Raw genomic sequence first — 14,184 nt, 5'->3', positions numbered from 1 at the left:
TGTCTGCTTGGTATATAACATCCCAAAACTTGTAACCATCCTCCTCTGCACTGGCATAACAAGGGAATAAGGGGTGGTGGGAACATATTGCTCCAAAATGCACTGGGCACTGTCCTAAGAGATTAAGAGTGGGGTGCACGGTTTTAAGAGATTTTAAGACAAGGATAAAAATGGCCAGCAGCCAATCTGCTTTCTACTCTCAATGTGGGCTGGCCATCTGAAGCCATGTCAGTGATAATATATTCCTTTCTTCTTGGCTGAACTGCTTCTGAACCACCACTCCCCACTTTGATGTGCTCCTATTTCCTAGCAAAACAATCGCTCTCCTGGTAATAAGCCACTTATTCTTCTGCAATGACTTTAGCCTAAGCACAGCACATAGACTTTGGAAACAGGATGAATATCCCACAAATCCCAGACATGTCTCATTGTGCAGGAAGCAGACCTCAAGCCGACTTACAGATCAGCAGCCTAAAGTGAGGCTCTAGCTCCAAGGATCATTGTTTATGCTGTGTCCTCGAGTCAGGGATCCTGATAGCACTTTTATTAGGAAAAAATAGGATAACAGAGTGAAAACTGTTTGCTCTTTTTATTTAGATAAATAATTCAAGATAAAATGTCCTAAGGAAAGGACTGTCCCATTCCTAGGATCCCTGGCAATATTTAACACATCATACTGTCTGACCTCAAAGGATTCTGTCAGAAAAATGGTAGACAGTGTTGGTAGGTAGCCAGCAAACCACAGTCCAATAATATCCCCATCTTTAACCCCTTGTAAGCATTCATGAAAATGAAAATTAAATAAAACTGCTAAGAGCATGATGACTTTCACAGCACAAGTTATTCATGTAATAGTTAGCCTACTCTAATTTTATTGCCATTTCAATGATGGTACTTCATGTTTTGCTGAAATTACAGCTGTAGGTGTCCTGATAAGCATGCAGCACATTGTTTGAACAATCAGCCTGGCATAGTAGAAAGAGGACCAGTGTAGAACAATGGGAGTAAGTACACAGCACGGTCAGCAGGGTTGACTGCTTCATCTTGAGTTGAAGATTTAGCTTTCCCAAGTATCCCCGGACCTGGGTGGTATAGACCAGGCACAACGTGCTTCAGCTAAGCTTCTGATTGAGGAGATCACCAGAAGTGACTTAAATAGGACAGAGGAGCTAGGTCTGTAGTAAAGGCTCTGCAAATCTAACTACCAAGACTGAAGTGATCACAGCAAGTTCAGATTGCTTCCAGCCATGCTTCTCAAGCTTTCCTGTGCATATGAGTCTACAGCAGACTTAATTAAAATGCAGATTATGATTCAGTAAGTTCATAGGTGGGACTTGAGATCCTATATTTCTAACAAGCCCCAAGGAAAGATGGCCCTTTGAGTAGCGAGCATCTGCATCTCTGTGACACGAGCAGCAGCTAACAGGCTGAATTGTAAATATGCGTTAGAATCTGTGACCTCACTAGCCAATGCAAACCATATCATTATTCATCTTAGAACAAAAAAAAATTTTTCAGATAAATTTTGCATAACTTTGAGGCAAGACGGCACCAGAACTAAGTGTGGTAGCCAAAGGCTTTTCCTTGTAGCTTTTGGTTAAAGCATAGCCACTGCTCCAGATTGTGAGTAATGTTCTTTGGGTTCTTATAATTTCTGGAGGCAATGACTTCAGAACAGTAATTGTCAAAAGGGGAGCATTTTGAGATGCTATCTAAAGAAGAAATTTGCTTATGATTATAAAGAGTGCTTCCTATTAGAAAATCAAAGTGGCTTAATTAACTTTAATTAATAGATCACTAACTTTCCTAATATATCTATGAAGGGATTTTTTATATTACCACTGGAGAAAGTGTAGCTATAGGATCCTAATAGTCTTGATCATTAAATCATTAAATGTTCCCACAGGTTTTCATTGGTGACAGCAGGCCAAGAAGACAATGCATTAAAAAGTGTGACTCACAGGAAAAAATGAACAAAGGTCGAATGAGCATTCAGACCCTGTAAGCTTCAGTTTTCCCCACATGTAAAATAGCGTAGCAATAACTCCTCCTCTTTTACTTTGTACTTCTGTAACCCTGAATGACTACCGATGAACAATTATACTATTTTGACCTTGTTCCAGATTTGCTTTGGTTTCACTTCTAAGAGCTATTGGTATCTAATTTGGGAAAATGGTATGAGAACTTATTAAAACATATGGAACGGAAAGATGGCTGTGGTTTGATTAGCTGTCTCAATCTCTCATGGAAGAAAAAAGGAATTCGGAGGCAATAAAGTAACATCAATATATCCTATTATCTGCTTATAGAAATAAATATGTTGGGGGTGCCTGATGTCTCAGTTGGCGGAATGTCCGACTCTTGATTTCAGTTTAGGTCATGATCCCAGGGTCATGGGATCGAGCCCCATGTTGAGCTCTGTGCTGAGCCTGGGGCCCGCTTAAAATTCATAATCTCTCTCTCTTTCTCTCTCTCTCTCTCTCTCTCTGCCACTCTGCCCTGCTCATATGCTCTAAAAAAACTTTTTTAAAAAGAAATAAATGCCTTTATTGCTATCTTTGCTGTTACTATTCCATAGCCTAGTGCCTTGAATGTTAAATGCATGTGTGTGCATGAACATGTGCACTTACACACATGCACACATACTCACGGGAATACAGAATAAGAATTTAAAAGGATGGAAGAAGAATTGACCTGTTTATAGAGTAAACAGGCTTAGGAAAGGACATAAATATTCTATGGAATTTCAGTTCCTAATATACACACAAAAGTCTTTGGAATGCCATTTACCAAGTAAGAATAGAGGACCATCACATAGAAGGGTCCCTCTGGGAATGCCACTGCTTCCTCTGATGATATGAAGTCCTGAACTAAAGTCAGCTTCTAGAGATTTCTCAAGAAACTATCCTTGAAAATCCACCTCCTTGATGTTTTACCTTAATGTACAAGTAATTGTCAATATCATTTTGAAAATTAAATACATGCATGTAGTTTAGGAAGAGCTTTTAAATCTTTAAATTTTATTCCTGTTAGAAGTGTATAGATGATATGTTATAATGTAATAGCTCTAACCATGAATCTAAAAACAAGGTACATTTATTTAATAAAATGTCTTTAGTTCTATTCAATATTTGTTCAGCCACCGGATGTTTTTCTTACTTTTTCCATAAAATTTAACATATATTGTGAAAATTGTAGCTCTCCCAGTTTAAATGTAACATTAGAAGTGATGCTTTCAAAATACTCAAAATGTTATAGACTAAATAAAACTCTTACTGACACAATGTCAGTTCATGGTAAATTCATGGCGGGAATGCAGTGGGGGTATATGATGGGCCTTGATTGTGTTTGGCCCCAACAAAAATAAAACATCAAAGTATTAGGCTCTAAGATTGTATCCAAATGTACCTTTAGGAAAATAGAAAAATTTGACTAAGTTCAATAAATTGGAAGCAAAGAGTCACGTTTTGTGGCACTTGTTATGGGAAGTTTTGCTCCACTAGTTCTGTACCAATCCTTAAAATCATTGAAACAAAATAAAAAATACAATGTGTATACATATACATGTATATATATTTACCACATATAATTAGAGAGTTGGGACATATTGTTTCAAGATCCAACCACATTCTGAACTGCACACCTTATATTTTTAAGAAAACCGTTGCTACAGAGGCCCTGGGTGGCTCAGTCAGTTAAGCCTCCAACTTTGGCTCAAGTCATGAACTCACGGTGGATGGGTTCAAGCCCTTCATAGGGCTCTGTGCTGACAGATCAGGGCCTGGAGCCTGCTTTGGATTCTATGTCTCCCTCTCTCTGTCCCTCCCCAGTTTGCACTCTGTCTCTTTCTCTTTCAACATTAAATAAACATTTAAAAACCTAAAAAAGAAAGAAAGGAAGAAAGGAAATCATTGCTTGGATCAACACAACACAACAGAAGGTTTAAAGGAAATCACTGTAACGGCCAGAGAGGAGAAAGGATACTTGTGTTAGTATCTTCAATTCCTAGCCCATCTTCTCCCAACATTCTATCCAAATGTTAAATAGCTGGATGGGATATGGGACGTGGCTAATGAGAGCTGAAGCAGAGTTCCTTGATAAGCCTGATTGATAAGAAACACGATCCTTTTAGGTGGGAGCATCTATCCCAAATGTTAGTCAACTCAGAAACTCCAGGTTGATTAATGAAGATCAAACTCATTAACCTGAAGTCTGTGAGTGGCTGGCACTTTGTTAGTTATTTGATTTCTATTTTGTGAGAACCTTAAATCAGGAAATTTAGTGATGTTACTGTTGATGGGAGGCCCAAGAGACAATGCCGAGCATTTGCTGGTTGAAATTTATATGCGTTCACTGCCTGTTGCTATCGATTCGGCTCGGCTGCTTCATCTGTCCAATTCCTGTAGCATTTTGCCTTGGGCAGAGCTGTAGGGCTTGAACTGAAAAAAGAAAATAAAAATTGGAATAAATCCTCCGGTTAGAACCAAAAAAGAGAAGGAGACAGGAGACGGAAAGAGAAAGCGGCATGCCTGAGTTTCGGCAGCAAGAGAAAGCTGTGTCTGACATGTTGTAAGGCTGAAATAGTGGCCTGGGGACCTCACAGAACCCTCTCATCTCCATGTGGGTTTGCAATCAAGAGTTCTCCTAAAGCAAGGGGGGCACCTGGGTGGCTCAGTCGGTTAAGAGTCCGGCTTCAGTTCAGGTCATGTTCTCACGGTTCGTGGGCTCGAGCCCTGCATGAGGTTCTGTGCTAATAGCTAGCTCAGAGCTTGGAGCCTGCTCCAGGTTCTGTGTCTCCCTCTCTCTCTGACCCTCCCCTGCTCATGCTGTCTCTCTCTGTCCCTCAAAAAATAAATAAAAAACATTAATAAAAAAAGAGTCCCCCTAAAGCTCGAATGCACTTCTGCGGGGAAGGAATGTGACGATACCATCACAGCCCCACTGTTCTTAGAAGTAATGGACACTTTACCTTCCCTGCCCTCCCTGGAACTTCCCCGGGGTCTTCTTTTCTCTTTTAAAATGGGAATTCAAGCCAGGCTATTAAAAAAAAGAAAAGACTTAATCATTATAATGCTTTCCCAAACATTTCATGGTCCTATGACCTCATTTATTCTCACAGCTTTTCATTGTGATTTTCTTCGTTCCATTTAGTGAGTACCAATCTTAACAAGAAAGCAGGAAAAAAACACTGGCATTTAAAAAAAAGTGAAGCAAGAATGACTTTGACATCACTAATATTAATAATCTTTTCTCTCAATTATTTTCTACATTAAAAATGTTTTTAGAGCACAGGGGAAATATATTTTTTCACAGTTTCTTTTTCACAAATTGTGGGCTGGAATTAACATTGTTTTGTAAATATTTTGTGTTAATTAAATATGTAATTGTAAGAATTTTGTAGCCACCTAGAAAACTACCCTCCTCCCCTCCACCTACCAGAACAACATAGGAGGGATAGGGAAAGGTAGTAAGTGGGTGTGTGAGAGAGAAAGAGACAGAGAGAGAGAAGGAGCGAGCCTTTAGGTTGACCACGCCAGCATTCCTGAGAGCCTGAAGGCCAAGTATGAGAGTACAAGGCTCACTCTCTCTTGGATCTTGCTCACCCTTCTCCTCTGTTTTTCACTGTGATTCTCTGTACTGACTATCAGAACACATGCTATCATTCTTCATCAGAGAGTGTGCTCACCCCACCTTCTAATAGTGACTAAAATATGACACCTACCTCAGCTGATCTTTGGTGTTAACTTCATGTGAAACAGAAGTGGGCACACTGGTAGCAGAAGTTTTACACTTAAATGTTAGCTAATTCATACTACTTAGTGGTAAACTTAATACATTCAGACTAATTGGAATAATTTTGTGCCGTATGCCCATTTTTTATTGATAGTTACAGTTATGTAGAATCTCCCCACACATAATTCAGAACAAGTGCCTTGTAAATGACTAATATTCCATTGTCAAGATTTTTTTTTCAGTTATAAATGGAAATATTTATTTGTTTGCTGGTAGTCTTTATAAATTTTATCAAACAATGGAATTAATCCTTCCGTTTGTACATTCATGTGGGAGTTAAAATTCTCACAAGGCTAAGTTATAAATCCATAGCTATGACTTTATGAGAGATTAGGTATACATCGATGCAGAGTAAAAGGTTAAAAATAGGCTAAGAAGACACGTCAGGAAGCACACTTCTATTCAAGTTTAACTCTTGAACACTGTGCCCCTTATAGAAGTGAATAAATTAACTTCAGTTACTTATGACAACTTGCCAGAAGCTGCTTAAAGGTATTAATTCACTTATTAAACAAAAGTTTGTCAAGTGTATGCAGTATCTCAGACACCATCCTGGATACCAAGAAAATAAAAGTGAACAAAACACAGATATTTACAAAGAAGAGATATAGGAAAATTAGTAATAATAATAATAATAACAACAAATGAGCATTTCATAACAGAGGATGAACAAGGTACTCTAGGAATAAGATAGAGTAAGTAGGTCTAGCAAATTTACAGCAAGTTTTACAGAGGAGATGGGTTATTTGAGCCGAGTCTCAAAGCGCAAACAACTACCACCAGGTATTCATGAACTGAGGTCTAGACATCCCCTCAAACACCTCTCAACAGAATACAAGGGACCCATTAACCTGGATGGGAAGAAAATATTGCCAGGTTTCTTTTCTCTGAACTCTAACTAAAACTTAGCATTTTCATTGATTTTGAATGTAGGCAACAAAATACTAACAATTAAAAGTAATATTAATAGCACCTGTGATTTTCCTCACCAAGAGAAATCACAGCTTTTGTGAAATTTTAAGGGAATAGCTCCGCTTATCACTTAATGTGCCAATAAAAAAGTTCATGTATAATTATGCCACAATTTTTAAAATATTTAACTGTCTTTGAATTTAATTGGTTTCTTTGCAACTTGATGTGTTTTACATATGCATTTAAAGACACTGCTGTGAGGAAGGGTCCCTGGACATCACCAGAATGCCAAAGGGTCTATAGCACCAAACACATTTAGCACCAGGCCTACAGGACACAACCAGCTGGAGGTTAGGAAGGTAGTTTGTGCACTAACAGAATGTATCTGCAAAGGTCTGCAAAAACACAGGGAGGGGGAAGTGTAAGAGAACCCCAAACTTCTTTAGAGAGCACTTAGAAGCCCCCCAATCCAAAAAATGCAGAAATAATGTATCAAAAAGATCTAAGAAGGAAAAGGATCTTTGACAAGACAAAACACAAATTTACTGGAAAGAAAAAAATAACAACTTTTTAGACAGTATTGACAGAAGAGTAAAAAGGCTCAAAATGAAAATGTGTGCTCAGATTTTAAAAAATAGGAAAACTGTAGAATGTGAATAGCCCTAGAACAGAGGTGAATGTGTATGGGGCTGTGTACATCTCTAGCTGCACGTTGGTCTTCATATTTTCATGTGTAGTCCTTGAAAAAATGTGAAGAAATTATTAATTAAAGAGACGCTGGGGTTAAATGCAAAAGGTAGGGCCTAAAATAATATAATAATACAAGGAATCACTCCTAGAAAAAAGGCCAAGGGATAGAATCAGTTGTGCTTGAAGGGAATGAAAATCAAGGTCCACCATCAATGACATTAGTCAGAATAGACATGGTCTTGACGAACAAGTATAAATACTCCTGAATATGCAAGGCAGTCTGTGCAGCTGGAATCTGGTAATAAATTACATGTTCTAACATAGTTGAATATTGAAAGGCCCACACAAGATGAAAGGGCCAGTAAGGAATAGGCAGAAAATGGAAGCAAGTAGCTTAAAGCTTTTAGGTATTTTGCCAAGTTACTGAATAATAAATAGTATGGTATTTTATTTCCCTTTTATTTTATTTTAGAGAGATAAAGAGAGAGACAGAGAGAGAGCATGAGTGGGGAGAGAGGGGCAGAGGAAGAGAGGGAATCTTCAACAGGCTCCATGCTCAACACAGAGCCTGCAGGGCTCTATCTCACAACCCTGGGATTATGACCTCAGCTTAAATCAGAATCACAACAGATTCAACAGTGTCAACAGTCTAAGCCACCCAGATGCCCCAATAATATGGCATTTTAATGCACTTGTAGCTTCCTATATTCCCAGCACTGTCTTTTAAGTATAAAGACCAGTGGGAGGACTGGGGTAGGGCATGTCCATGGTTGCCTCGGAAGCTGGAAGAACTCTACAGGTATATTATACCCGGAAGAGTGTCCTGGCAGAAGTTCCCAAGTTTCTCAGCCAGGTAAGTAATTTGATATAGCAGTTACTACCCGAGAAAGTTTCTCACTTTTCTCAAATAACTAGGCACAGAAGAATCTCTTCAGTGATGGAAACAGATGGTGATTTCCTGCAAGATATTTACCTTCTTTTTCCCCCGAGGGGTAAATTCTCTCAGGCTGAAACATGCTGATAAACTCAGTAGGTGAGTCCTTATCAGGGCAGGAAGGCATTTTCACTTTCCACTTTGGCATTGGAGGGAGCAGGGCAGAAAGCTCTCCTGGAGGTGAGCACTCAGCCTATCTTTATGACCATGACACCTTGGAAACGGGACAGGAGGCTCTGAAAAGGCTCATTCCTCCAGCCCTCACTGGTTCCCTCCACCCTGGTACTGAAACCATCATCGAGTGCTAGGTCTGAAATCCTAACTTACTTATAAATGGAGTCTTCAGAAACTAAAAGTGCAACTCCACTTGAAATGCGAGACAAGCATACAATTCTTCCATATGTCACAGAGAATGGAGATCTTGATTGTTTTCTTATATTCAGCAATTTCTATCAGGTTCTAGGACAGGATGATTTTCTGAGACAGAAGGAAGTTCTGTTCATTTCATGTGTAAGGCATCCTTGACTCCTTCTTCCTCTCTACTTCTAAACTTAATAAACCACCAAGACCTATCCTACCTCTGAATGTATTTTCACTTCTAGATTTATCTCTATTCCTAACTGCCTGTGCCGCTGCCACCTAGGGCTCACCTGGAGTACGGCAGCAGCCTCCTACAAGGGTTTTCTGACTCGGATCTTGTCCCCTACCACCTATTCTCCACACACAGGCCACAGCGATCTCCCTTCACCACTGGTCCTCAGAATGAAATAGAAATTCCTTAATCTAAGACACAAGGTCTTTAATATGACCTCTGACTCTATTTCTAGCTTCATTCTTCACTATCCTTTCCCTCTCAATCTAAGAAACCATCTGACGGGTTGCTCAGTCAGTTGGGCCTCCGGCTTTAGCTCAGGTCATGATCTCACGGTTCGTGGGTTTGAGTCCCCTGTCAGGCTCTGTGCTGACAGCTAGCTCAGAGCCTGGAGCCTGCTTCCGATACTGTGTCTCCCTCTCTCTCTCTGACCCTCCCCTGTTCGTGCTCTCTCGCTCTCAAAAATAAATTAAAAAAAAAAAAAAAGCAACCATCTGACCAAATTACTTGTGGCTTCACTGATGTGCAGGCTCGTGGCAATGTGAGCCTTCTTACATGCTATTTCTTTTCCTATAGCCTTCTCCCCCTCCCCTTTCCTGTCCTCTTCCAATGAAAAATACACCTCCCTCTTCGTATCACGATTCCAGAGAGCCCTTCCGCAGCAGTTCTGAGCAAGACACTCTTGTCCCACCTGTGTGCTTGTGTCTCTGCTTGATAAGGCCCAGGAAGCCAGGGCTGGTGTCCTCGTGTCCGCTGAATCTCTGGCTCCTGTCACCGCACCTCACAGACACTCAGTAAATATTTGCTAAATGCAGAGATGAATACGAGAGGCGTGTGATGAGGTGTGCTCTTTAAAATAACTAATATGGATAGAGTACTCATGCTTTCCAGATAATATTTCTACATCTATATTTCTTTTTAAATGTCAAATTAAATGTTACAATTTTACTATTTGCATAATCGCTAAATTTGAGCTGATGCCTCCTGATTCGCACAGGTAGACTAGTCGACCACTGTCCCTGAAGCCACAAAATCCTTTTATGCTAAACAACTGGATTTTTAAAAAAATGTTACCTCATAGGTATTTCATTGTTTTCTCCCTAAACTCCCTAAAATGTAAAAAAAAGAAAAGAAAACAAAACGTAACAAAACCCAAAGTTTGGATAATCTTTATACCCATAAAAATCTACTCACACAAGGAAGAAAAGAAAATCTACTGACTGGCAGGAGTAAACGAGAGTGGAAGAGACCACGTAGGGGTAAATGTGAGGAATGCAGACCACAGGAGATGGGCAAACAGTCCCCAGCCTGCTCTGGTCACCACTGATAGGGAAACAGGGGGAAGATCTGTGGGAACAGTGAAAACACAAGTTGTCTAGAAGCCACAGGTGGGTTAGTATCTCCAGGCCAATCATTTTAGGGGGCTAGATATCTCAAATCATTTCTATCTTTAAGGAAATCTTATTTGGCCATAATGCAACCCCTAAATTAACTAAAACCTATGGATGTCAAATATGAAACTAGATGATGCAATTTGATGAAATGCACCAGGCTGATTTTTTAGGCATCAGTGTCATGTTTGAAAAATAAAACGTATTGGCTCTTTTCAATGCACTTTATGTTTTGTGGTCAGTTGTGCCAGCTTCTCTAGAGCCAAGACTAATCCCAAGCAGCCCTGTGAATGAAGCCGACCTCATGACTCAGCACCTGGGAAGCCAGAGGCGCTAGCACAGATACTCATCTTGGCTGCTATGATTTCATCTGCGGAGACAAACTAGCTATTTCTCCTTTTACCAGACAAGACAGAGCACTCCAGAGGCTTCCAGACATACGCCTCTCACTTCAAGTGGTGAGGACCTATATAGCTTTTCATTCCAAGTTTTGATTTGGGGGTTCTCCTTTCTCTTCCTCATCTGGACCTAAAATAGTGTTTTAGTTTCCTAAAAGCATCATGGATTTGGTGCCTTAAGATGACAGAAATTTATTGTCTAACTTTGGGAGGTTACACATTCGAAATGAAAGTGCCGGCAGGGGCCATGCTCCCTCAGGAGTCTCTTCCAGATTTTGGAAGTCCCAGGCACTCTTTGGCTTAGAGATACACCACTCCAAGCTCTGTCTCCATCTTCTTTGGCGGTCTTCTTGTGTGTCTGTGTATTCACACTGTCTCTGCCCTTTTCATAAGGTTAGCAGTCACAGTGGATTAAGGGCCTACCCTACTCCAGTATGACCCCCATCTTCACTAATTCCCCTGCAATATCTCTATTTCCAAATAAGGTCCTCTTCAATGGCACTGATTTAAGACTTCAACATATCTTTTTTGGGGGACACAATACAACCCATAACAGAAGGAGAAAAGAAATCCCCCTACTTTGCTTTTGTGTCACTCACAGTTTGTGTTTTTGTGTGTGTATAAATCTCCTCTCATTTAGAGGAAAAACAAGTTATTTCTAGTTCCATGTTTGGACCAGAAACTCATCATTCAGTTAGAATGATATGGGGTGTAATCAATTATCAACTTTCTACTGTTCTATCCCTCTACATAGACCAACTAAAAATGACTCTCCAATTTCCACCACTTGCCTACCTACATGTACTTAATTCCCATTAATCAGCATCAGAAAACTCATCACCACACCATCAACTTCCAGAAAACCCAACCCCCAAATTCTTGGCCTTTGTGAATCTCTAGTAGTTGTTTTCAACATGAGAATTTATTTTCATGTGGCTGTTTGGGCTCTAATCTCAAGCTGCTATGCATTTACCCTCACACATCTCAAAAGCTTACATGTGTCATCACCACAGACTTTCAAACTTTCTTCAGTGATGGTCATAAAAACCAGAATCATTTATGAAAACCAGTTTACCATGAATTGGTATCTGGAGAAGACCACCTAACAACATCTATAGATGGAGAACCAGGATGTCTTAAAACAATTACACATTGCTCGTTCTTGTGACTCGGAGACTGAGTCTATCACATTTTGGTTTTCAACCTGAGATGCCCCCTTTTAAGTAGATATATGGTTAGTTCTAACATCTAATTTATGCATTTTAGGAGCCTAAAGACATCTGTGACAATGACACCAACATTGGCCACAGAGAATCTTAAACTTTGCGGTGACAGGAATGATGACAGGAAATACTAGTGATCACAGATCCAGTAAAGGATATGTCTCTTCACCTAAGCTGGGAGGCTTCTAACCCATGCCCTGGGGACAACTATGAAAAAGTCCCTGCCCCCATGGAGCTTACATTCCAGAGTGAAGAGACATATAGCAAAAAAATAAATAAATAAGGACATTTATAATATGTCAGATGGTATAAGCCAGACATGGGGGGGGTGTTGAGAGGTGCCTGGAGTAGAGAGAGGGTTGGGGGTAAAGGAAGGCCTTGCTGAAAAGGTAACATTTGAGCCAAAATATGAAGGAGGTAACGTGGGAAGCCAGTTGTTTTCCTATTCCTTCAGAAAGGAGGACCCTTTGATTTAAAATTTTGTCTTCATGGATTTTGTATTTAAAACATTTCATTTTCCAAGAACTTAAATTCTTGGGTAATTGCCAAAATATATTCTCTTTGTAGAAAGTCTCTCAGGACACAGACAAAAGTTGGGTTCTTGGCTTTCATAGCAGAAAGCTAAATTCAACTAGCAACTGGACTTAGGCAACAGGACCCTGACTTCCACGTTTATTTCAGTTTAAGATTTCCAAAGGAATGGTGTAAATTTAATCAAAACTAAACCCTCCTGCAGAGCCTCATGGTTACAGCCCACTGCAAATTGTAATGTTGTTTGGAACACGCTTACCAGATGTTGGAACAGAAGTCCCAGAAACAAAGAAGATTGTGCTGTTCAGTGACATATCCTAGTGCCTGACAAACAGTAGGTGCTCAATAAATGTTTGTTGAGTCGAATTTCTTGAACTCATACCATTTTCCTGGAGCATTCATTAGTCACTAGGATTAACTTCCTATTTAAGATCTGCTTCTCCCAAGATTCTTATAATTTCCACTTTTTTTTTTAAACCCTCCATGATGCCAGCACATCACTGGATATGACTCTTCTTTCAGTTGAGTTAACTGTTAGATTATTGAATGTGTCAGAATGATGAGAAATCAGCAATGTAATAATGTGGGATATGAGTAGGGAGGGGCACATTTTGCTCTAAATTGAATTATTAGATAAAAAGAACTCCCAAGCTATATCAAAATGCGTGTTTGGGGAGTTGGATATCTGGAGGGATGGACAAGCTCCTTATAGATAATAAAGCCATTTTCCTTCCCATTCCCCTACTGACTTTAGCTGTTTCCAAAAGAGGAAGGTATTGGCTCTAAAGATTCATGCGTATCATTGGTGGTTTGATCTTAAGGGCTGCTGAAGACGCATTCTGTTTTATTGTCCAATTCATTTCTCAATTTGTACCAGATGCCATCACTAGGGTGGGGTTTATATTTTCCCAGCATGTGCTTCCTACAAAGCTCTGCTGTTGCTAGCTATTATTTTAAATTCTACTTTATAGAGCATGTACTTTCCTACTTAGCCATTTTCTACATTTTATCATATCCCAAACCTATCATTGATGGCGACAGCCACAAATCCCTGTGGTTTGCTCTCAGGAAAAGAGGAAAAGACTTTTGTGAAGATAGGTAGATCTGGGAAGAATACTAATCAGTGCTGAATTCTTTTGTAGAGATAATTTTCTCATCTCTTTTTCTGAAAGGAAAAAATGAAACAAAACTATCTCACTCAAGATGAGTTATATATTTATCAGCCACTTAAGTTCAATATTTGTTGAGTGCCTGTTTTATACTAGGCATTTTTCTAGATGCTGAGTATATAGGAGCAAATAGAAAAGATGATAATTATTTTTAGATGTTTATTTATGTTTTAGAGAGAGAGAGAAAGAAAGAGAGAGAGAGTGCATACAAACATGGGGGAGGGACAGAGAGAGAGAGGGAGAGAGAGAGAATCGCAAACAGGCTCCAGCCACCCTGTCAGCACAGAACCCAACACAGGGCTTGATCTCACTAACCTCGATCTCATGAACTCAGCCAAGACCAAGAGTCAGATGACACCCACCAAGGCTCCCCAAACAGATGACAATTCTTAATCTCATGGCACTTACAGGCTGATTTGCATGAGTTGGCATCTTACCCCAAATTTTCTACTTTTCATGGGCCATCAAGAGATGGGGGCAGAGGCTGCTATTTTAATGTGCATATTTGGCTTTCCCTAGCTGGATTTTAACTTTAACTTACATTATATGAC

At 39.7% G+C, this 14,184-nt stretch overlaps 1 long non-coding RNA gene across 1 annotated transcript; it reads right to left on the bottom strand.

Moving 5' to 3' along the window:
- Positions 1 to 3,941: 3,941 nt before the first annotated feature.
- Positions 3,942 to 8,503, bottom strand: LOC115288525. Its single transcript, XR_003907054.1, has 2 exons — positions 8,369 to 8,503; positions 3,942 to 4,439 (listed from the first exon to the last, which is right to left on the bottom strand). It is a non-coding gene; the product is annotated as an uncharacterized LOC115288525 (long non-coding RNA).
- Between the last annotated feature and the right edge of the window lie 5,681 nt (positions 8,504 to 14,184).

The sequence above is a fragment of the Suricata suricatta genome, chromosome 1, assembly GCF_006229205.1.
Source record: "Suricata suricatta isolate VVHF042 chromosome 1, meerkat_22Aug2017_6uvM2_HiC, whole genome shotgun sequence".
In the NCBI taxonomy this organism is placed as follows: domain Eukaryota; kingdom Metazoa; phylum Chordata; class Mammalia; order Carnivora; family Herpestidae; genus Suricata; species Suricata suricatta.
Note: the sequence above shows the minus strand (reverse complement) of the source record. Positions and strands in the feature narration are given on the sequence as shown.